Source organism: Argiope bruennichi, chromosome 4, assembly GCF_947563725.1.
Source record: "Argiope bruennichi chromosome 4, qqArgBrue1.1, whole genome shotgun sequence".
NCBI lineage: Eukaryota > Metazoa > Arthropoda > Arachnida > Araneae > Araneidae > Argiope > Argiope bruennichi.
Window position 1 is genome coordinate 52184170 of NC_079154.1, and position 17773 is coordinate 52201942.

General features: G+C 47.7%; 1 protein-coding gene and 70 non-coding genes across 71 annotated transcripts in view; all 71 read right to left on the reverse strand.

Moving 5' to 3' along the window:
- LOC129966581 (TNF receptor-associated factor 4-like) overlaps positions 1 to 17773 on the reverse strand; it is a 357557-nt gene that overhangs the window by 234286 nt on the left and 105498 nt on the right. The gene's annotated exons all lie outside the window — the stretch shown is intronic.
- On the reverse strand, positions 2752 to 2822 carry Trnas-gcu (transfer RNA serine (anticodon GCU)). The gene has a single exon. It is a non-coding gene; the product is annotated as a tRNA-Ser (tRNA).
- Positions 2950 to 3020, reverse strand: Trnag-gcc (transfer RNA glycine (anticodon GCC)). The gene has a single exon. It is a non-coding gene; the product is annotated as a tRNA-Gly (tRNA).
- On the reverse strand, positions 3145 to 3215 carry Trnag-gcc (transfer RNA glycine (anticodon GCC)). The gene has a single exon. It is a non-coding gene; the product is annotated as a tRNA-Gly (tRNA).
- On the reverse strand, positions 3341 to 3411 carry Trnag-gcc (transfer RNA glycine (anticodon GCC)). Its single transcript has one exon. It is a non-coding gene; the product is annotated as a tRNA-Gly (tRNA).
- On the reverse strand, positions 3537 to 3607 carry Trnag-gcc (transfer RNA glycine (anticodon GCC)). The gene has a single exon. It is a non-coding gene; the product is annotated as a tRNA-Gly (tRNA).
- Trnag-gcc (transfer RNA glycine (anticodon GCC)) lies at positions 3734 to 3804 on the reverse strand. The gene has a single exon. It is a non-coding gene; the product is annotated as a tRNA-Gly (tRNA).
- Trnag-gcc (transfer RNA glycine (anticodon GCC)) lies at positions 3932 to 4002 on the reverse strand. Its single transcript has one exon. It is a non-coding gene; the product is annotated as a tRNA-Gly (tRNA).
- On the reverse strand, positions 4517 to 4587 carry Trnag-gcc (transfer RNA glycine (anticodon GCC)). Its single transcript has one exon. It is a non-coding gene; the product is annotated as a tRNA-Gly (tRNA).
- On the reverse strand, positions 4705 to 4775 carry Trnag-gcc (transfer RNA glycine (anticodon GCC)). The gene has a single exon. It is a non-coding gene; the product is annotated as a tRNA-Gly (tRNA).
- On the reverse strand, positions 4901 to 4971 carry Trnag-gcc (transfer RNA glycine (anticodon GCC)). The gene has a single exon. It is a non-coding gene; the product is annotated as a tRNA-Gly (tRNA).
- Positions 5097 to 5167, reverse strand: Trnag-gcc (transfer RNA glycine (anticodon GCC)). The gene has a single exon. It is a non-coding gene; the product is annotated as a tRNA-Gly (tRNA).
- Trnag-gcc (transfer RNA glycine (anticodon GCC)) lies at positions 5293 to 5363 on the reverse strand. Its single transcript has one exon. It is a non-coding gene; the product is annotated as a tRNA-Gly (tRNA).
- Trnag-gcc (transfer RNA glycine (anticodon GCC)) lies at positions 5489 to 5559 on the reverse strand. The gene has a single exon. It is a non-coding gene; the product is annotated as a tRNA-Gly (tRNA).
- Positions 5683 to 5753, reverse strand: Trnag-ucc (transfer RNA glycine (anticodon UCC)). The gene has a single exon. It is a non-coding gene; the product is annotated as a tRNA-Gly (tRNA).
- Trnag-gcc (transfer RNA glycine (anticodon GCC)) lies at positions 5879 to 5949 on the reverse strand. Its single transcript has one exon. It is a non-coding gene; the product is annotated as a tRNA-Gly (tRNA).
- On the reverse strand, positions 6269 to 6339 carry Trnag-gcc (transfer RNA glycine (anticodon GCC)). Its single transcript has one exon. It is a non-coding gene; the product is annotated as a tRNA-Gly (tRNA).
- On the reverse strand, positions 6463 to 6533 carry Trnag-ucc (transfer RNA glycine (anticodon UCC)). Its single transcript has one exon. It is a non-coding gene; the product is annotated as a tRNA-Gly (tRNA).
- Positions 6659 to 6729, reverse strand: Trnag-gcc (transfer RNA glycine (anticodon GCC)). The gene has a single exon. It is a non-coding gene; the product is annotated as a tRNA-Gly (tRNA).
- Positions 6855 to 6925, reverse strand: Trnag-gcc (transfer RNA glycine (anticodon GCC)). The gene has a single exon. It is a non-coding gene; the product is annotated as a tRNA-Gly (tRNA).
- Positions 7043 to 7113, reverse strand: Trnag-gcc (transfer RNA glycine (anticodon GCC)). Its single transcript has one exon. It is a non-coding gene; the product is annotated as a tRNA-Gly (tRNA).
- On the reverse strand, positions 7237 to 7307 carry Trnag-gcc (transfer RNA glycine (anticodon GCC)). The gene has a single exon. It is a non-coding gene; the product is annotated as a tRNA-Gly (tRNA).
- Trnag-gcc (transfer RNA glycine (anticodon GCC)) lies at positions 7433 to 7503 on the reverse strand. Its single transcript has one exon. It is a non-coding gene; the product is annotated as a tRNA-Gly (tRNA).
- Trnag-gcc (transfer RNA glycine (anticodon GCC)) lies at positions 7621 to 7691 on the reverse strand. The gene has a single exon. It is a non-coding gene; the product is annotated as a tRNA-Gly (tRNA).
- On the reverse strand, positions 7817 to 7887 carry Trnag-gcc (transfer RNA glycine (anticodon GCC)). The gene has a single exon. It is a non-coding gene; the product is annotated as a tRNA-Gly (tRNA).
- Positions 8013 to 8083, reverse strand: Trnag-gcc (transfer RNA glycine (anticodon GCC)). The gene has a single exon. It is a non-coding gene; the product is annotated as a tRNA-Gly (tRNA).
- On the reverse strand, positions 8209 to 8279 carry Trnag-gcc (transfer RNA glycine (anticodon GCC)). Its single transcript has one exon. It is a non-coding gene; the product is annotated as a tRNA-Gly (tRNA).
- Positions 8403 to 8473, reverse strand: Trnag-gcc (transfer RNA glycine (anticodon GCC)). The gene has a single exon. It is a non-coding gene; the product is annotated as a tRNA-Gly (tRNA).
- Trnag-gcc (transfer RNA glycine (anticodon GCC)) lies at positions 8591 to 8661 on the reverse strand. Its single transcript has one exon. It is a non-coding gene; the product is annotated as a tRNA-Gly (tRNA).
- Positions 8779 to 8849, reverse strand: Trnag-gcc (transfer RNA glycine (anticodon GCC)). The gene has a single exon. It is a non-coding gene; the product is annotated as a tRNA-Gly (tRNA).
- Positions 8975 to 9045, reverse strand: Trnag-gcc (transfer RNA glycine (anticodon GCC)). Its single transcript has one exon. It is a non-coding gene; the product is annotated as a tRNA-Gly (tRNA).
- Trnag-gcc (transfer RNA glycine (anticodon GCC)) lies at positions 9171 to 9241 on the reverse strand. Its single transcript has one exon. It is a non-coding gene; the product is annotated as a tRNA-Gly (tRNA).
- On the reverse strand, positions 9367 to 9437 carry Trnag-gcc (transfer RNA glycine (anticodon GCC)). Its single transcript has one exon. It is a non-coding gene; the product is annotated as a tRNA-Gly (tRNA).
- Trnag-gcc (transfer RNA glycine (anticodon GCC)) lies at positions 9555 to 9625 on the reverse strand. Its single transcript has one exon. It is a non-coding gene; the product is annotated as a tRNA-Gly (tRNA).
- On the reverse strand, positions 9751 to 9821 carry Trnag-gcc (transfer RNA glycine (anticodon GCC)). The gene has a single exon. It is a non-coding gene; the product is annotated as a tRNA-Gly (tRNA).
- Trnag-gcc (transfer RNA glycine (anticodon GCC)) lies at positions 9947 to 10017 on the reverse strand. Its single transcript has one exon. It is a non-coding gene; the product is annotated as a tRNA-Gly (tRNA).
- On the reverse strand, positions 10143 to 10213 carry Trnag-gcc (transfer RNA glycine (anticodon GCC)). The gene has a single exon. It is a non-coding gene; the product is annotated as a tRNA-Gly (tRNA).
- On the reverse strand, positions 10533 to 10603 carry Trnag-gcc (transfer RNA glycine (anticodon GCC)). The gene has a single exon. It is a non-coding gene; the product is annotated as a tRNA-Gly (tRNA).
- On the reverse strand, positions 10729 to 10799 carry Trnag-gcc (transfer RNA glycine (anticodon GCC)). Its single transcript has one exon. It is a non-coding gene; the product is annotated as a tRNA-Gly (tRNA).
- On the reverse strand, positions 10917 to 10987 carry Trnag-gcc (transfer RNA glycine (anticodon GCC)). The gene has a single exon. It is a non-coding gene; the product is annotated as a tRNA-Gly (tRNA).
- On the reverse strand, positions 11305 to 11375 carry Trnag-gcc (transfer RNA glycine (anticodon GCC)). The gene has a single exon. It is a non-coding gene; the product is annotated as a tRNA-Gly (tRNA).
- Trnag-gcc (transfer RNA glycine (anticodon GCC)) lies at positions 11499 to 11569 on the reverse strand. The gene has a single exon. It is a non-coding gene; the product is annotated as a tRNA-Gly (tRNA).
- Positions 11695 to 11765, reverse strand: Trnag-gcc (transfer RNA glycine (anticodon GCC)). The gene has a single exon. It is a non-coding gene; the product is annotated as a tRNA-Gly (tRNA).
- Positions 11883 to 11953, reverse strand: Trnag-gcc (transfer RNA glycine (anticodon GCC)). Its single transcript has one exon. It is a non-coding gene; the product is annotated as a tRNA-Gly (tRNA).
- Trnag-gcc (transfer RNA glycine (anticodon GCC)) lies at positions 12071 to 12141 on the reverse strand. Its single transcript has one exon. It is a non-coding gene; the product is annotated as a tRNA-Gly (tRNA).
- Positions 12265 to 12335, reverse strand: Trnag-gcc (transfer RNA glycine (anticodon GCC)). The gene has a single exon. It is a non-coding gene; the product is annotated as a tRNA-Gly (tRNA).
- Positions 12453 to 12523, reverse strand: Trnag-gcc (transfer RNA glycine (anticodon GCC)). The gene has a single exon. It is a non-coding gene; the product is annotated as a tRNA-Gly (tRNA).
- Trnag-gcc (transfer RNA glycine (anticodon GCC)) lies at positions 12649 to 12719 on the reverse strand. Its single transcript has one exon. It is a non-coding gene; the product is annotated as a tRNA-Gly (tRNA).
- Trnag-gcc (transfer RNA glycine (anticodon GCC)) lies at positions 13035 to 13105 on the reverse strand. The gene has a single exon. It is a non-coding gene; the product is annotated as a tRNA-Gly (tRNA).
- On the reverse strand, positions 13223 to 13293 carry Trnag-gcc (transfer RNA glycine (anticodon GCC)). Its single transcript has one exon. It is a non-coding gene; the product is annotated as a tRNA-Gly (tRNA).
- Positions 13419 to 13489, reverse strand: Trnag-gcc (transfer RNA glycine (anticodon GCC)). The gene has a single exon. It is a non-coding gene; the product is annotated as a tRNA-Gly (tRNA).
- Positions 13615 to 13685, reverse strand: Trnag-gcc (transfer RNA glycine (anticodon GCC)). The gene has a single exon. It is a non-coding gene; the product is annotated as a tRNA-Gly (tRNA).
- Trnag-gcc (transfer RNA glycine (anticodon GCC)) lies at positions 13803 to 13873 on the reverse strand. The gene has a single exon. It is a non-coding gene; the product is annotated as a tRNA-Gly (tRNA).
- Positions 13999 to 14069, reverse strand: Trnag-gcc (transfer RNA glycine (anticodon GCC)). Its single transcript has one exon. It is a non-coding gene; the product is annotated as a tRNA-Gly (tRNA).
- Trnag-gcc (transfer RNA glycine (anticodon GCC)) lies at positions 14193 to 14263 on the reverse strand. Its single transcript has one exon. It is a non-coding gene; the product is annotated as a tRNA-Gly (tRNA).
- Trnag-gcc (transfer RNA glycine (anticodon GCC)) lies at positions 14381 to 14451 on the reverse strand. Its single transcript has one exon. It is a non-coding gene; the product is annotated as a tRNA-Gly (tRNA).
- Positions 14773 to 14843, reverse strand: Trnag-gcc (transfer RNA glycine (anticodon GCC)). Its single transcript has one exon. It is a non-coding gene; the product is annotated as a tRNA-Gly (tRNA).
- Positions 14967 to 15037, reverse strand: Trnag-gcc (transfer RNA glycine (anticodon GCC)). The gene has a single exon. It is a non-coding gene; the product is annotated as a tRNA-Gly (tRNA).
- Positions 15163 to 15233, reverse strand: Trnag-gcc (transfer RNA glycine (anticodon GCC)). The gene has a single exon. It is a non-coding gene; the product is annotated as a tRNA-Gly (tRNA).
- Trnag-gcc (transfer RNA glycine (anticodon GCC)) lies at positions 15357 to 15427 on the reverse strand. The gene has a single exon. It is a non-coding gene; the product is annotated as a tRNA-Gly (tRNA).
- On the reverse strand, positions 15553 to 15623 carry Trnag-gcc (transfer RNA glycine (anticodon GCC)). The gene has a single exon. It is a non-coding gene; the product is annotated as a tRNA-Gly (tRNA).
- Positions 15741 to 15811, reverse strand: Trnag-gcc (transfer RNA glycine (anticodon GCC)). Its single transcript has one exon. It is a non-coding gene; the product is annotated as a tRNA-Gly (tRNA).
- Positions 15937 to 16007, reverse strand: Trnag-gcc (transfer RNA glycine (anticodon GCC)). Its single transcript has one exon. It is a non-coding gene; the product is annotated as a tRNA-Gly (tRNA).
- Positions 16133 to 16203, reverse strand: Trnag-gcc (transfer RNA glycine (anticodon GCC)). Its single transcript has one exon. It is a non-coding gene; the product is annotated as a tRNA-Gly (tRNA).
- On the reverse strand, positions 16327 to 16397 carry Trnag-gcc (transfer RNA glycine (anticodon GCC)). The gene has a single exon. It is a non-coding gene; the product is annotated as a tRNA-Gly (tRNA).
- Positions 16719 to 16789, reverse strand: Trnag-gcc (transfer RNA glycine (anticodon GCC)). The gene has a single exon. It is a non-coding gene; the product is annotated as a tRNA-Gly (tRNA).
- On the reverse strand, positions 16915 to 16985 carry Trnag-gcc (transfer RNA glycine (anticodon GCC)). The gene has a single exon. It is a non-coding gene; the product is annotated as a tRNA-Gly (tRNA).
- On the reverse strand, positions 17103 to 17173 carry Trnag-gcc (transfer RNA glycine (anticodon GCC)). The gene has a single exon. It is a non-coding gene; the product is annotated as a tRNA-Gly (tRNA).
- On the reverse strand, positions 17299 to 17369 carry Trnag-gcc (transfer RNA glycine (anticodon GCC)). The gene has a single exon. It is a non-coding gene; the product is annotated as a tRNA-Gly (tRNA).
- Positions 17493 to 17563, reverse strand: Trnag-gcc (transfer RNA glycine (anticodon GCC)). The gene has a single exon. It is a non-coding gene; the product is annotated as a tRNA-Gly (tRNA).
- Positions 17689 to 17759, reverse strand: Trnag-gcc (transfer RNA glycine (anticodon GCC)). Its single transcript has one exon. It is a non-coding gene; the product is annotated as a tRNA-Gly (tRNA).

A 17773-nucleotide genomic window follows, 5' to 3' on the forward strand; every position in this document is an offset into this window, starting at 1 on the left:
ATTTACGCCGGTGGAGGAGTCACTACACTCGCTTCTTCTTATCATTTTCGCTGTTTAATAAATAGTGCTTGGCCTTCAGTTGTGCAGCTTCATTATTATGAAGCAGCTCCTAATGATCGAATATGTCGGACTGTGGAACTCTATTTTTATCACAGAGGTTTTTGATCGTATCAATAAAGTAGACAAAGAAGTGTTATGTTATGATGTTTCGAATCTTTCTGCCGAATTGTTTTTTACCGGAAATTAGGGCATCAGTGTAGCGGCTAAATAGGCCTAGTTTATTAAGGATTGATTCCGTTAGCCCGTTTTCAAAATCGACTTCTCGAATAGTCGTTGCCAAGACCACTATTGCGTCCGGGACCACTCCCCCACTAAATTTTAATTGTGTGGCCTGGTGAAAAATAGTTTCTTCCATTTCATCGCGGTAGGAAGGTTGGGAGCGTACTCGTGTCTGAGAGCTTTGATTCTAAAAGCTTTAGATATTTTTAATAACTTGAATTCTCATGGTTTTACGGTTTTACTCAGTTGGTTACCAATCGCCCGTGGGAATTTTAGACAATGAAAAAGCGGACAAAACCGCCAAATCGTCTACTGTTCCCATAAATATGACTTTACCAGCGAGGGATTTAAAAAAACACGGTAAAATGATTCTTTACTGAAAATGGCAAACAGAGGGGGATCGTGAAATAGAGAATAAACTCCACGTTATCAAAACACTTTTACAGTCTTGGCCTTCATTAAAAAAATAGAAACGCAGATACTCTTTTAACTCTCTTACGCATTGGTCATACTAGATTCACTCATCTTCATCTTTTACTTGGAAAACAATCATCAATGTGTTCACGATGTAACTGTCAAATGTCTATTCATCATATTTTTTCTGAATGCCCATGCTTCAATGTTCAGCGCTTGCAGTTTTTTCAAATGTCTTCAATTACTTTATCAACTTTACTTGACAAAATTCCTCATGTTAATCATTTTGATTTTTTAAAATCCATAAAGCTTTATTCATTTATTTAAAATATGCTTATTTTCTTTAAAAAAATATCATTTATAATCTCTCTTAGAAAAAATTTATACTCTCATATTGTTAGGATTTTAATTCACTGGTTGGCGCAGCATAGTCAACATCTTGTCTTTTGTGCCAATAAAAACCAAGTCAAACTAAATCTCCCAGATCAGTTAGTCCTATCTGTTGTTGATTTGATTCCACTTCGAGTACATCTTGGTACCGATAAAACATTATCAGTATTTACTTCAAATGATTCTTTGATCACATCTAAGTCTATGACCACAGATGGAGATGTGGGCACAGAAAGTAAAACCGGGGAAGAGTCGCAGTCCGACATTTTAATTCGGGTTTGTCAAGACCATGATGGGTATTGTAGAAGTAATCAAATAGATTAAAACAATTCCAATTTCGGGGACAGCAGTATTAAAAGAATAAAATCAATCATAAATTAAAATTCTTTGTAAATTCAAAAAAATCAAAAGCTAAAATAATCCACATCCAATATAAAACGCCAGCACAACAAAATACACAATATCAAGGAACAGTTAAAAGAAAAGAAATGAATACAAAAATCACTATATTTATAAGCTAAACACAAATCCACAAAAATAAAAGAAAAACCAAATCCAAACTTTAAAATCAGATTATTAAAACAAACACACTCTCTATCATTAAAGTATAAAAGTGCAAATAAAATTCAAGAAGCAATAGCTCATCAAAATATTCTAAATTCACAAGTCCCAGAGGAAGGAGGCCAGAGTTCTTTTCCAGTAACATCAGTGAGCAAGGTGGCTTGGAAAAACAATCACAAGTCCAAAGACAGGTCCGAGAGTTAATTTGTCACGCCTTAGTTATTATTCACGAAGTTCCGGGAGACAGCATGCATTCAAAAAAATGCTTCGGATGAGACAGTGAAGTAGAAAAGAGATCCCGGGTTCAAGCCACTGGAGCTACACATTATTCCGAGCGAAAGTCATCAGCAAAGATTTCACAGATGAGAAGTTGTTTCGAAGATCCAACTACAACCGGTCAAGCCGCTTGGTGGATGTAAGCACAGCTCTAGTTGGGCCTTGAGTAGAAGTTCGGATCTGGCTGAAGAGCAAGGAAGGATGATACGAAGTCAAGCAATAAGGGCCAAGATCAAAACAAATGATCTTATTCAGCAATGGCGGAAGTAATAGCCAATTCTTGCAGAAATGAAACAATTTCAAGGCATTTTTCAACTTACAGTGTACAGTTTAAGGTGTTTTACGTTGATATTTTAAAAATAAAGTACTTTAATTTTCATCAACAGTATTTTGTACTTCCGCAGTTAAGCAGGGGGGCGTTTCCCACTAAGTGTAGCTTCAGTTGGCTCTCAACTCGATTGTCTCTTCAACTGAGCATCTGCGAGATATAAAATCAAGCTCGATTGTCAAATGAACTGAGCATATGCGAAAAATTAAATCCCATCAACTTCAAACAGGAACAACTGCAAGGTTTCTAAAATAACATCAATTCGATTGTCTCTTCAACTGAGGATCTGTGAGATCTAAAACCAAACAGAACAACCGATGCTTCGTGGCAGGCAAGCCTTCTACCACTGAACAACCGATCCTTCAAGGGAGACGAAATTAAGAGTGCATTTCTAGAGTCAAACCCCATCAACTTCAAACAGGAAGAATCGCAAGGTTCCGGAAATAAAATCAACTCGATAAGATCTCGCAGAATGAGCATCTGTGAGATCTAAAATCAAAAGTTGCATCGGCCGGGAATCGAACCCGGGCCGCCCGCGTAGCAGGCGAGCATTCTACCACTGAACCACCGATGCTTCGAGAGAAATTAAATTAAGAGTGCATTTCTAAAGTCATACCCCATCCTCTTCAAACAGGAAGAACCGCAAGGTAAAACTCGATTATCTCTTCAACTGAGCATCTGCGAGATCTAAAATCAAATGCTGCATCGGCCGGGAATCGAACCCGGGCCGCCCGCGTGGCAGCCGAGCATTCTACCACTGAACCACCGATGCTTCAAGAGAAATTAAATTAAGAGTGCATTTCCAGAGTCATACCCATCCTCTTCAAATAGGAAGAACCGCAAGGTAACTCGATTATCTCTTCAACTGAGCATCTGCGAGATCTAAAATCAAATACTGCATCGGCCGGGATTCGAACCCGGGCCGCCCGCGTGGCAGGCGAGCATTCTACCACTGACCCACCGATGCGTCGAGAGAAATTAAATTAAGAGTGCATTTATAGGGTCAAACCCCATCCTCTTCAAATAGGAAGAACCGAGAGGTAACTCGATTCTCTCTTCAACTGAGCATCTGCAAGATCTAAAATCAAATGCTGCATCGGCCGGGAATCGAACCCGGGCCGCCCGCGTGGCAGGCGAGCATTCTACCACTGAACCACCGACGCTTCGAGAGAAATTAAATTAAGAGTGCATTTATAGAGTCAAACCCCATCCTCTTCAAATAGGAAGATCCGCAAGGTAACTCGATTCTCTCTTCAACTGAGCTTCTGCGAGATCTAAAATCAAATGCTGCATCGGCCGGGAATCGAACTCGGGCCGCCCGCGTGGCAGGCGAGCATTCTACCACTGAACCACCGATGCTTCGAGAGAAAGGAAATTAAGAGTGCATTTCTAGAGTCATACCCATCCTCTTCAAACAGGAAGAACCGCAAGGTAAAACTCGATTATCTCTTCAACTGAGCATCTGCGAGATCTAAAATCAAATGCTGCATCGGCCGGGAATCGAAGTCGGGCCGCCCGCGTGGCAGGCGAGCATTCTACCACTGAACCACCGATGCTTCGAGAGAAAGGAAATTAAGAGTGCATTTCTAGAGTCATACCCCATCCTCTTCAAACAGGAAGAACCGCAAGGTAAAACTCGATTATCTCTTCAACTGAGCATCTGCGAGATCTAAAATCAAATGCTGCATCGGCCGGGAATCGAACCCGGGCCGCCCGCTTGGCAGCCGAGCATTCTACCACTGAACCACCGATGCTTCAAGAGAAATTAAATTAAGAGTGCATTTCCAGAGTCATACCCATCCTCTTCAAATAGGAAGAACCGCAAGGTAACTCGATTATCTCTTCAACTGAGCATCTGCGAGATCTAAAACGAAACGTTGCATCGGGCTAGAATCGAACACGGGCCGCCCGCGTGGCAGGCGAGCATTCTGCCACTGAACCACCGATGCTTCGAGAGAAATTAAATTAAGAGTGCATTTATAGAGTCAAACCCCATCCTCTTCAAATAGGAAGATCCGCAAGGTAACTCGATTCTCTCTTCAACTGAGCTTCTGCGAGATCTAAAATCAAATGCTGCATCGGCCGGGAATCGTACTTGGGCCGCCCGCGTGGCAGGCGAGCATTCTACCACTGAACCACCGATGCTTCGAGAGAAATTAAATTAAGAGTGCATTTCTAGAGTCAAACCCCATCCTCTTCAAATAGGAAGAACCGCAAGGTAACTCGATTATCTCTTCAACTGAGCATGCGAGATCTAAAATGAAACGTTGCATCGGCCGGGAATCGAACCCGGGCCGCCCACGTGGCAGGCGAGCATTCTACCACTGAACCACCGATGCTTCGAGAGAAAGGAAATTAAGAGTGCATTTCTAGAGTCAAACCCCATCCTCTTCAAATAGGAAGAACCGCAAAGTAACTCGATTCTCTCTTCAACTGAGCATCTGCGAGATCTAAAATGCATCGGGCGGGAATCGAACCCGGGCCGCCCGCGTGGCAGGCGAGCATTCTACCACTGAACCACCGATGCTTCGAGAGAACTTAAATTAAGAGTGTATTTCCAGAGTCATTCCCCATCCTCTTCAAATAGGAAGAACCGCAAGGTAACTCGATTCTCTCTTCAACAGAGCATCTGCGAGATCTAAAATGAAACGTTGCATCGGCCGGGAATCGAACCCGTGCCGCCCGCGTGGCAGGCGAGCATTCTACCACTGAACCACCGATGCTTCGAGAGAACTTAAATTAAGAGTGTATTTCCAGAGTCATTCCCCATCCTCTTCAAATAGGAAGAACCGCAAGGTAACTCGATTCTCTCTTCAACTGAGCATCTGCGAGATCTAAAACCAAACGCTGCATCGGCCGGGAATCGAAGCCGGGCCGCCCGCGTGGCAGGCGAGCATTCTACCACTGAACCACCGATGCTTCGAGAGAACTTAAATTAAGAGTGTATTTCCAGAGTCATTCCCCATCCTCTTCAAATAGGAAGAACCGCAAGGTAACTCGATTCTCTCTTCAACTGAGCATCTGCGAGATCTAAAACCAAACGCTGCATCGGCCGGGAATCGAAGCCGGGCCGCCCGCGTGGCAGGCGAGCATTCTACCACTGAACCACTGATGCTTCGAGAGAAAGGAAATTAAGAGTGCATTTCTAGAGTCAAACCCCATCCTCTTCAAATAGGAAGAACCGCAAGGTAACTCGATTCTCTCTTGAACTGAGCATCTGCGAGATCTAAAATGAAACGTTGCATCGGCCGGGAATCGAACCCGGGCCGCCCGCGTGGCAGGCGAGCATTCTACCACTGAACCACCGATGCTTCGAGATAACTTAAATTAAGAGTGTATTTCCAGAGTCATTCCCCATCCTCTTCAAATAGGAAGAACCGCAAGGTAACTCGATTATCTCTTCAACTGAGCATGCGAGATCTAAAATCAAACGCTGCATCGGCCGGGAATCGAACCCGTGCCGCCCGCGTGGAAGGCGAGCATTCTACCACTGAACCACCGATGCTTCGAGAGAAAGGAAATTAAGAGTGCATTTCTAGAGTCAAACCCCATCCTCTTCAAATAGGAAGAAACGCAAGGTAACTCGATTCTCTCTTCAACTGAGCATCTGCGAGATCTAAAATGAAACGTTGCATCGGCCGGGAATCGAACCCGGGCCGCCCGCGTGGCAGGCGAGCATTCTACCACTGAACCACCGATGCTTCGAGAGAAAGGAAATTAAGAGTGCATTTCTAGAGTCAAACCCCATCCTCTTCAAATAGGAAGAACCGCAAGGTAACTCGATTATCTCTTCAACTGAGCATGCGAGATCAAAAATCAAACGCTGCAGCGGCCGGGATCCAAACACGGACCACCCGCGTGGCAGGCGAGCATTCTACCACTGAACCACCGATGCTTCGAGAGAAATTAAATTAAGAGTGCATTTATAGAGTCACACCCCATCCTCTTCAAATAGGAAGAACCGCAAGGCAACTCGATTATCTCTTCAACTGGGCATCTGCGAGATCTAAAATGAAACGTTGCATCGGCCGGGAATCGAACCCGGGCCGCCCGCGTGGCAGGCGAGCATTCTACCACTGAACCACCGATGCTTCGAGAGAACTTAAATTAAGAGTGTATTTCCAGAGTCATTCCCCATCCTCTTCAAATAGGAAGAACCGCAAGGTAACTCGATTATCTCTTCAACTGAGCATGCGAGATCTAAAATCAAACGCTGCATCGGCCGGGAATCGAACCCGTGCCGCCCGCGTGGAAGGCGAGCATTCTACCACTGAACCACCGATGCTTCGAGAGAAAGGAAATTAAGAGTGCATTTCTAGAGTCGAACCCCATCCTCTTCAAATAGGAAGAACTGCAAGGTAACTCGATTCTCTCTTCAACTGAGCATCTGCGAGATCTAAAATGAAACGTTGCATCGGCCGGGAATCGAACCCGGGCCGCCCGCGTGGCAGGCGAGCATTCTACCACTGAAGCACCGATGCTTCGAGAGAAAGGAAATTAAGAGTGCATTTCTAGAGTCAAACCCCATCCTCTTCAAATAGGAAGAAACGCAAGGTAACTCGATTCTCTCTTCAACTGAGCATCTGCGAGATCTTATATGAAACGTTGCATCGGCCGGGAATCGAACCCGGGCCGCCCGCGTGGCAGGCGAGCATTCTACCACTGAACCACCGATGCTTCGAGAGAACTTAAATTAAGAGTGTATTTCTAGAGTCAAACCCCATCCTCTTCAAATAGGAAGAACCGGAAAGTAACTCGATTCTCTCTTCAACTGAGCATCTGCGAGATCTAAAATGCATCGGGCGGGAATCGAACACGGTCCGCCCGCGTGGCAGGCGAGCATTCTACCACTGAACCACCGATGCTTCGAGAGAACTTAAATTAAGAGTGTATTTCTAGAGTCAAACCCCATCCTCTTCAAATAGGAAGAACCGCAAGGTAACTCGATTATCTCTTCAACTGAGCATGCGAGATCTAAAACCAAACGCTGCATCGGCCGGGAATCGAAGCCGGGCCGCCCGCGTGGCAGGCGAGCATTCTACCACTGAACCACTGATGCTTCGAGAGAAAGGAAATTAAGAGTGCATTTCTAGAGTCAAACCCCATCCTCTTCAAATAGGAAGAACCGCAAGGTAACTCGATTATCTCTTCAACTGAGCATCTGCGAGATCTAAAACCAAACGCTGCATCTGCCGGGAATCGAAGCCGGGCCGCCCGCGTGGCAGGCGAGCATTCTACCACTGAACCACCGATGCTTCGAGAGAAAGGAAATTAAGAGTGCATTTCTAGAGTCAAACCCCATCCTCTTCAAATAGGAAGAACCGCAAAGTAACTCGATTCTCTCTTCAACTGAGCATCTGCGAGATCTAAAATGCATCGGGCGGGAATCGAACCCGGGCCGCCCGCGTGGCGGGCGAGCATTCTACCACTGAACCACCGATGCTTCGAGAGAACTTAAATTAAGAGTGTATTTCCAGAGTCATTCCCCATCCTCTTCAAATAGGAAGAACCGCAAGGTAACTCGATTCTCTCTTCAACAGAGCATCTGCGAGATCTAAAATGAAACGTTGCATCGGCCGGGAATCGAACCCGTGCCGCCCGCGTGGCAGGCGAGCATTCTACCACTGAACCACCGATGCTTCGAGAGAACTTAAATTAAGAGTGTATTTCCAGAGTCATTCCCCATCCTCTTCAAATAGGAAGAACCGCAAGGTAACTCGATTATCTCTTCAACTGAGCATCTGCGAGATCTAAAATGAAACGTTGCATCGGCCGGGAATCGAACCCGGGCCGCCCGCGTGGCAGGCGAGCATTCTACCACTGAACCACCGATGCTTCGAGAGAAAGGAAATTAAGAGTGCATTTCTAGAGTCAAACCCCATCCTCTTCAAATAGGAAGAAACGCAAGGTAACTCGATTCTCTCTTCAACTGAGCATCTGCGAGATCTAAAATGAAACGTTGCATCGGCCGGGAATCGAACCCGGGCCGCCCGCGTGGCAGGCGAGCATTCTACCACTGAACCACCGATGCTTCGAGATAACTTAAATTAAGAGTGTATTTCCAGAGTCATTCCCCATCCTCTTCAAATAGGAAGAACCGCAAGGTAACTCGATTATCTCTTCAACTGAGCATGCGAGATCTAAAATCAAACGCTGCATCGGCCGGGAATCGAACGCGGGCAGCCCGCGTGGCAGGCGAGCATTCTACCACTGAACCACCGATGCTTCGAGAGAAAGGAAATTAAGAGTGCATTTCTAGAGTCAAACCCCATCCTCTTCAAATAGGAAGAACCGCAAGGTAACTCGATTCTCTCTTCAACTGAGCATCTGCGAGATCTAAAATGCATCGGGCGGGAATCGAACCCGGGCCGCCCGCGTGGCAGGCGAGCATTCTACCACTGAACCACCGATGCTTCGAGAGAAAGGAAATTAAGAGTGCATTTCTAGAGTCAAACCCCATCCTCTTCAAATAGGAAGAACCGCAAAGTAACTCGATTCTCTCTTCAACTGAGCATCTGCGAGATCTAAAATGCATCGGGCGGGAATCGAACCCGGGCCGCCCGCGTGGCAGGCGAGCATTCTACCACTGAACCACCGATGCTTCGAGAGAACTTAAATTAAGAGTGTATTTCCAGAGTCATTCCCCATCCTCTTCAAATAGGAAGAACCGCAAGGTAACTCGATTCTCTCTTCAACAGAGCATCTGCGAGATCTAAAATGAAACGTTGCATCGGCCGGGAATCGAACCCGTGCCGCCCGCGTGGCAGGCGAGCATTCTACCACTGAACCACCGATGCTTCGAGAGAACTTAAATTAAGAGTGTATTTCCAGAGTCATTCCCCATCCTCTTCAAATAGGAAGAACCGCAAGGTAACTCGATTCTCTCTTCAACTGAGCATCTGCGAGATCTAAAACCAAACGCTGCATCGGCCGGGAATCGAAGCCGGGCCGCCCGCGTGGCAGGCGAGCATTCTACCACTGAACCACCGATGCTTCGAGAGAAAGGAAATTAAGAGTGCATTTCTAGAGTCAAACCCCATCCTCTTCAAATAGGAAGAACCGCAAGGTAACTCGATTCTCTCTTCAACTGAGCATCTGCGAGATCTAAAATAAAACGTTGCATCGGCCGGGAATCGAACCCGGGCCGCCCGCGTGGCAGGCGAGCATTCTACCACTGAACCACCGATGCTTCGAGAGAAAGGAAATTAAGAGTGCATTTCTAGAGTCAAACCCCATCCTCTTCAAATAGGAAGAACCGCAAAGTAACTCGATTCTCTCTTCAACTGAGCATCTGCGAGATCTAAAATGCATCGGGCGGGAATCGAACCCGGGCCGCCCGCGTGGCGGGCGAGCATTCTACCACTGAACCACCGATGCTTCGAGAGAACTTAAATTAAGAGTGTATTTCCAGAGTCATTCCCCATCCTCTTCAAATAGGAAGAACCGCAAGGTAACTCGATTCTCTCTTCAACAGAGCATCTGCGAGATCTAAAATGAAACGTTGCATCGGCCGGGAATCGAACCCGTGCCGCCCGCGTGGCAGGCGAGCATTCTACCACTGAACCACCGATGCTTCGAGAGAACTTAAATTAAGAGTGTATTTCCAGAGTCATTCCCCATCCTCTTCAAATAGGAAGAACCGCAAGGTAACTCGATTATCTCTTCAACTGAGCATCTGCGAGATCTAAAACCAAACGCTGCATCGGCCGGGAATCGAAGCCGGGCCGCCCGCGTGGCAGGCGAGCATTCTACCACTGAACCACCGATGCTTCGAGAGAAAGGAAATTAAGAGTGCATTTCTAGAGTCAAACCCCATCCTCTTCAAATAGGAAGAAACGCAAGGTAACTCGATTCTCTCTTCAACTGAGCATCTGCGAGATCTAAAATGAAACGTTGCATCGGCCGGGAATCGAACCCGGGCCGCCCGCGTGGCAGGCGAGCATTCTACCACTGAACCACCGATGCTTCGAGATAACTTAAATTAAGAGTGTATTTCCAGAGTCATTCCCCATCCTCTTCAAATAGGAAGAACCGCAAGGTAACTCGATTATCTCTTCAACTGAGCATGCGAGATCAAAAATCAAACGCTGCAGCGGCCGGGATCCAAACACGGACCACCCGCGTGGCAGGCGAGCATTCTACCACTGAACCACCGATGCTTCGAGAGAAATTAAATTAAGAGTGCATTTATAGAGTCACACCCCATCCTCTTCAAATAGGAAGAACCGCAAGGCAACTCGATTATCTCTTCAACTGAGCATCTGCGAGATCTAAAATGAAACGTTGCATCGGCCGGGAATCGAACCCGGGCCGCCCGCGTGGCAGGCGAGCATTCTACCACTGAAGCACCGATGCTTCGAGAGAAAGGAAATTAAGAGTGCATTTCTAGAGTCAAACCCCATCCTCTTCAAATAGGAAGAAACGCAAGGTAACTCGATTCTCTCTTCAACTGAGCATCTGCGAGATCTAAAATTAAACGTTGCATCGGCCGGGAATCGAACCCGGGGCGCCCGCGTGGCAGGCGAGCATTCTACCACTGAACCACCGATGCTTCGAGAGAACTTAAATTAAGAGTGTATTTCCAGAGTCATTCCCCATCCTCTTCAAATAGGAAGAACCGCAAGGTAACTCGATTATCTCTTCAACTGACCATCTGCGAGATCTAAAATGCATCGGGCGGGAATCGAACCCGGGCCGCCCGCGTGGCAGGCGAGCATTCTACCACTGAACCACCGATGCTTCGAGAGAAAGGAAATTAAGAGTGCATTTCTAGAGTCAAACCCCATCCTCTTCAAATAGGAAGAAACGCAAGGTAACTCGATTCTTTCTTCAACTGAGCATCTGCGAGATCTAAAATGAAACGTTGCATCGGCCGGGAATCGAACCCGGGCCGCCAGCGTAGCGAGCATTCTACCACTGAACCACCGATGCTTCGAGAGAACTTAAATTAAGAGTGTATTTCCAGAGTCATTCCCCATCCTCTTCAAATAGGAAGAACCGCAAGGTAACTCGATTATCTCTTCAACTGAGCATCTGCGAGATCTAAAACCAAACGCTGCATCGGCCGGGAATCGAACCCGGGCCGCCCGCGTGGCAGGCGAGCATTCTACCACTGAACCACCGATGCTTCGAGAGAACTTAAATTAAGAGTGTATTTCCAGAGTCATTCCCCATCCTCTTCAAATAGGAAGAACCGCAAGGTAACTCGATTATCTCTTCAACTGAGCATGCGAGATCTAAAATCAAACGCTGCATCGGCCGGGAATCGAACGCGGGCAGCCCGCGTGGCAGGCGAGCATTCTACCACTGAACCACCGATGCTTCGAGAGAAAGGAAATTAAGAGTGCATTTCTAGAGTCAAACCCCATCCTCTTCAAATAGGAAGAACCGCAAGGTAACTCGATTCTCTCTTCAACTGAGCATCTGCGAGATCTAAAATGAAACGTTGCATCGGCCGGGAATCGAACCCGGGCCGCCCGCGTGGCAGGCGAGCATTCTACCACTGAACCACCGATGCTTCGAGAGAAAGGAAATTAAGAATGCATTTCTAGAGTCAAACCCCATCCTCTTCAAATAGGAAGAACCGCAAAGTAACTCGATTCTCTCTTCAACTGAGCATCTGCGAGATCTAAAATGCATCGGGCGGGAATCGAACCCGGGCCGCCCGCGTGGCAGGCGAGCATTCTACCACTGAACCACCGATGCTTCGAGAGAAAGGAAATTAAGAGTGCATTTCTAGAGTCAAACCCCATCCTCTTCAAATAGGAAGAACCGCAAAGTAACTCGATTCTCTCTTCAACTGAGCATCTGCGAGATCTAAAATGCATCGGGCGGGAATCGAACCCGAGCCGCCCGCGTGGCAGGCGAGCATTCTACCACTGAACCACCGATGCTTCGAGAGAACTTAAATTAAGAGTGTATTTCCAGAGTCATTCCCCATCCTCTTCAAATAGGAAGAACCGCAAGGTAACTCGATTATCTCTTCAACTGAGCATGCGAGATCTAAAATCAAACGCTGCATCGGCCGGGAATCGAACGCGGGCAGCCCGCGTGGCAGGCGAGCATTCTACCACTGAACCACCGATGCTTCGAGAGAAAGGAAATTAAGAGTGCATTTCTAGAGTCAAACCCCATCCTCTTCAAATAGGAAGAACCGCAAAGTAACTCTATTCTCTCTTCAACTGAGCATCTGCGAGATCTAAAATGCATCGGGCGGGAATCGAACCCGGGCCGCCCGCGTGGCAGGCGAGCATTCTACCACTGAACCACCGATGCTTCGAGAGAAAGGAAATTAAGAGTGCATTTCTAGAGTCAAACCCCATCCTCTTCAAATAGGAAGAACCGGAAAGTAACTCGATTCTCTCTTCAACTAAGCATCTGCGAGATCTAAAACCAAACGCTGCATCGGCCGGGAATCGAAGCCGGGCCGCCCGCGTGGCAGGCGAGCATTCTACCACTGAACCACCGATGCTTCGAGAGAAAGGAAATTAAGAGTGCATTTCTAGAGTCAAACCCCATCCTCTTCAAATAGGAAGAAACGCAAGGTAACTCGATTCTCTCTTCAACTGAGCATCTGCGAGATCTAAAATGAAACGTTGCATCGGCCGGGAATCGAACCCGGGCCGCCAGCGTAGCGAGCATTCTACCACTGAACCACCGATGCTTCGAGAGAACTTAAATTAAGAGTGTATTTCCAGAGTCATTCCCCATCCTCTTCAAATAGGAAGAACCGCAAGGTAACTCGATTATCTCTTCAACTGAGCATGCGAGATCTAAAATCAAACGTTGCATCGGCCGGGAATCGAACCCGGGCCGCCCGCGTGGCAGGCGAGCATTCTACCACTGAAGCACCGATGCTTCGAGAGAAAGGAAATTAAGAGTGCATTTCTAGAGTCAAACCCCATCCTCTTCAAATAGGAAGAACCGCAAGGTAACTCGATTCTCTCTTCAACTGAGCATCTGCGAGATCTAAAATGCATCGGCCGGGAATCGAACCCGGGCCGCCCGCGTGGCAGGCGAGCATTCTACCACTGAACCATCGATGCTTCGAGAGAACTTAAATTAAGAGTGTATTTCCAGAGTCATTCCCCATCCTCTTCAAATAGGAAGAACCGCAAGGTAACTCGATTCTCTCTTCAACTGAGCATCTGCGAGATCTAAAATGAAACGTTGCATCGGCCGAGAATCGAACCCGGGCCGCCCGCGTGGCAGGCGAGCATTCTACCACTGAACCACCGATGCTTCGAGAGAACTTAAATTAAGAGTGTATTTCCAGAGTCATTCCCCATCCTCTTCAAATAGGAAGAACCGCAAGGTAACTCGATTCTCTCTTCAACTGAGCATCTGCGAGATCTAAAATGAAACGTTGCATCGGCCGGGAATCGAACCCGGGCCGCCCGCGTGGCAGGCGAGCATTCTACCACTGAACCACCGATGCTTCGAGAGAAAGGAAATTAAGAGTGCATTTCTAGAGTTAAACCCCATCCTCTTCAAATAGGAAGAACCGCAAAGTAACTCGATTCTCTCTTCAACTGAGCATCTGCGAGATCTAAAATGCATCTGCCGGGAATCGAACCCGGGCCGCCCGCGTGGCAGGCGAGCATTCTACCACTGAACCACCGATGCTTCGAGAGAAAGGAAATTAAGAGTGCATTTCTAGAGTCAAACCCCATCCTCTTCAAATAGGAAGAACCGCAAGGTAACTCGATTCTCTCTTCAACTGAGCATCTGCGAGATCTAAAATGAAACGTTGCATCGGCCGGGAATCGAACCCGGGCCGCCCGCGTGGCAGGCGAGCATTCTACCACTGAACCACCGATGCTTCGAGAGAACTTAAATTAAGAGTGTATTTCCAGAGTCATTCCCCATCCTCTTCAAATAGGAAGAACCGCAAGGTAACTCGATTATCTCTTCAACTGAGCATGCGAGATCTAAAATCAAACGCTGCATCGGCCGGGAATCGAACGCGGGCAGCCCGCGTGGCAGGCGAGCATTCTACCACTGAACCACCGATGCTTCGAGAGAAAGGAAATTAAGAGTGCATTTCTAGAGTCAAACCCCATCCTCTTCAAATAGGAAGAACCGCAAAGTAACTCAATTCTCTCTTCAACTGAGCATCTGCGAGATCTAAAATGCATCGGCCGGGAATCGAACCCGGGCCGCCCGCGTGGCAGGCGAGCATTCTACCACTGAACCACTGATGCTTCGAGAGAAAGGAAATTAAGAGTGCATTTCTAGAGTCAAACCCCATCCTCTTCAAATAGGAAGAACCGCAAGGTAACTCGATTCTCTCTTCAACTGAGCATCTGCGAGATCTAAAACCAAACGCTGCATCGGCCGGGAATCGAAGCCGGATCGCCCGCGTGGCAGGCGAGCATTTTACCACTGAACCACTGATGCTTCGAGAGAAAGGAAATTAAGAGTGCATTTCTAGAGTCAAACCCCATTCTCTTCAAATAGGAAGAACCGCAAGGTAACTCGATTCTCTCTTCAACTGAGCATCTGCGAGATCTAAAATGAAACGTTGCATCGGCCGGGAATCGAACCCGGGCCGCCCGCGTGGCAGGCGAGCATTCTACCACTGAACCACCGATGCTTCGAGAGAACTTAAATTAAGAGTGTATTTCCAGAGTCATTCCCCATCCTCTTCAAATAGGAAGAACCGCAAGGTAACTCGATTATCTCTTCAACTGAGCATGCGAGATCTAAAATCAAACGCTGCATCGGCCGGGAATCGAACCCAGGCCGCCCGCGTGGCAGGCGAGCATTCTACCACTGAACCACCGATGCTTCGAGAGAAAGGAAATTAAGAGTGCATTTCTAGAGTCAAACCCCATCCTCTTCAAATAGGAAGAACCGCAAGGTAACTCGATTCTCTCTTCAACTGAGCATCTGCGAGATCTAAAATGAAACGTTGCATCGGCCGGGAATCGAACCCGGGCCGCCCGCGTGGCAGGCGAACATTCTACCACTGAACCACCGATGCTTCGAGAGAACTTAAATTAAGAGTGTATTTCCAGAGTCATTCCCCATCCTCTTCAAATAGGAAGAACCGCAAGGTAACTCGATTATCTCTTCAACTGAGCATGCGAGATCTAAAATCAAACGCTGCATCGGCCGGGAATCGAACGCGGGCAGCCCGCGTGGCAGGCGAGAATTCTACCACTGAACCACCGATGCTTCGAGAGAAAGGAAATTAAGAGTGCATTTCTAGAGTCAAACCCCATCCTCTTCAAATAGGAAGAACCGCAAGGTAACTCGATTCTCTCTTCAACTGAGCATCTGCGAGATCTAAAATGAAACGTTGCATCGGCCGGGAATCGAACCCGGGCCGCCCGCGTGGCAGGCGAGCATTCTACCACTGAACCACCGATGCTTCGAGAGAAAGGAAATTAAGAGTGCATTTCTAGAGTTAAACCCCATCCTCTTCAAATAGGAAGAACCGCAAAGTAACTCGATTCTCTCTTCAACTGAGCATCTGCGAGATCTAAAATGCATCGGCCGGGAATCGAACCCGGGCCGCCCGCGTGGCAGGCGAGCATTCTACCACTGAACCAGCGATGCTTCGAGAGAAAGGAAATTAAGAGTGCATTTCTAGAGTCAAACCCCATCCTCTTCAAATAGGAAGAACGGTAAGGTAACTCGATTCTCTCTTCAACTGAGCATCTGCGAGATCTAAAATGAAACGTTGCATCAGCCGGGAATCGAACCCGGGCCGCCCGCGTGGCAGGCGAGCATTCTACCACTGAACCACCGATGCTTCGAGAGAAAGGAAATTAAGAGTGCATTTCTAGAGTCAAACCCCATCCTCTTCAAATAGGAAGAAACGCAAGGTAACTCGATTCTCTCTTCAACTGAGCATCTGCGAGATCTAAAATGAAACGTTGCATAGGCCGGGAATCGAACCCGGGCCGCCCGCGTGGCAGGCGAGCATTCTACCACTGAACCACCGATGCTTCGAGAGAACTTAAATTAAGAGTGTATTTCCAGAGTCATTCCCCATCCTCTTCAAATAGGAAGAACCGCAAGGTAACTCGATTATCTCTTCAACTGAGCATGCGAGATCTAAAATCAAACGCTGCATCGGCCGGGAATCGAACCCCGCCCGCCCGCGTGGCAGGCGAGCATTCTACCACTGAGCCACCGATGCTTCGAGAGAAAGGAAATGAAGAGTGCATTTCTAGAGTCAAACCCCATCCTCTTCAAATAGGAAGAACCGCAAGGTAACTCGATTCTCTCTTCAACTGAGCATCTGCGAGATCTAAAATGAAACGTTGCATCTTCCGGGAATCGAACCCGGGCCGCCCGCGTGGCCGGCGAGCATTCTACCACTGAACCACCGATGCTTCGAGAGAAAGGAAATGAAGAGTGCATTTCTAGAGTCAAACCCCATCCTCTTCAAATAGGAAGAACCGCAAGGTAACTCGATTCTCTCTTCAACTGAGCATCTGCGAGATCTAAAATGAAACGTTGCATCGGCCGGGAATCGAACCCGGGCCGCCCGCGCGGCAGGCGAGCATTCTACCACTGAACCACCGATGCTTCGAGAGAAAGGAAATTAAGAGTGCATTTCTAGAGTCAAACCCCATCCTCTTCAAATAGGAAGAAACGCAAGGTAACTCGATTCTCTCTTCAACTGAGCATCTGCGAGATCTAAAATGAAACGTTGCATCGGCCAGGAATCGAACCCGGGCCGCCCGCGTGGCAGGCGAGCATTCTACCACTGAACCACCGATGCTTAGAGAGAAAGGAAATTAAGAGTGCATTTCTAGAGTTAAACCCCATCCTCTTCAAATAGGAAGAACCGCAAAGTAACTCGATTCTCTCTTCAACTGAGCATCTGCGAGATCTAAAATGCATCGGCCGGGAATCGAACCCGGGCCGCCCGCGTGGCAGGCGAGCATTCTACCACTGAACCACCGATGCTTCGAGAGAAAGAAAATTAAGAGTGCATTTCTAGAGTCAAACCCCATCCTCTTCAAATAGGAAGAACCGCAAGGTAACTCGATTCTCTCTTCTACTGAGCATCTGCGAGATCTAAAATGAAACGTTGCATCGGCCGGGAATCGAACCCGGGCCGCCCGCGTGGCAGGCGAGCATTCTACCACTGAACCACCGATGCTTCGAGAGAACTTAAATTAAGAGTGTATTTCCAGAGTCATTCCCCATCCTCTTCAAATAGGAAGAACCGCAAGGTAACTCGATTATCTCTTCAACTGAGCATGCGAGATCTAAATTAAAACGCTGCATTGGCCGGGAATTGAACGCGGGCAGCCCGCGTGGCAGGCGAGAATTCTACCACTGAACCACCGATGCTTCGAGAGAAAGGAAATTAAGAGTGCATTTCTAGAGTCAAACTCCATCCTCTTCAAATAGGAAGAACCGCAAGGTAACTCGATTCTCTCTTCAACTGAGCATCTGCGAGATCTAAAATGAAACGTTGCATCGGCCGGGAATCGAACCCGGGCCGCCCGCGTGGCAGGCGAGCATTCTACCACTGAAGCACCGATGCTTCGAGAGAAAGGA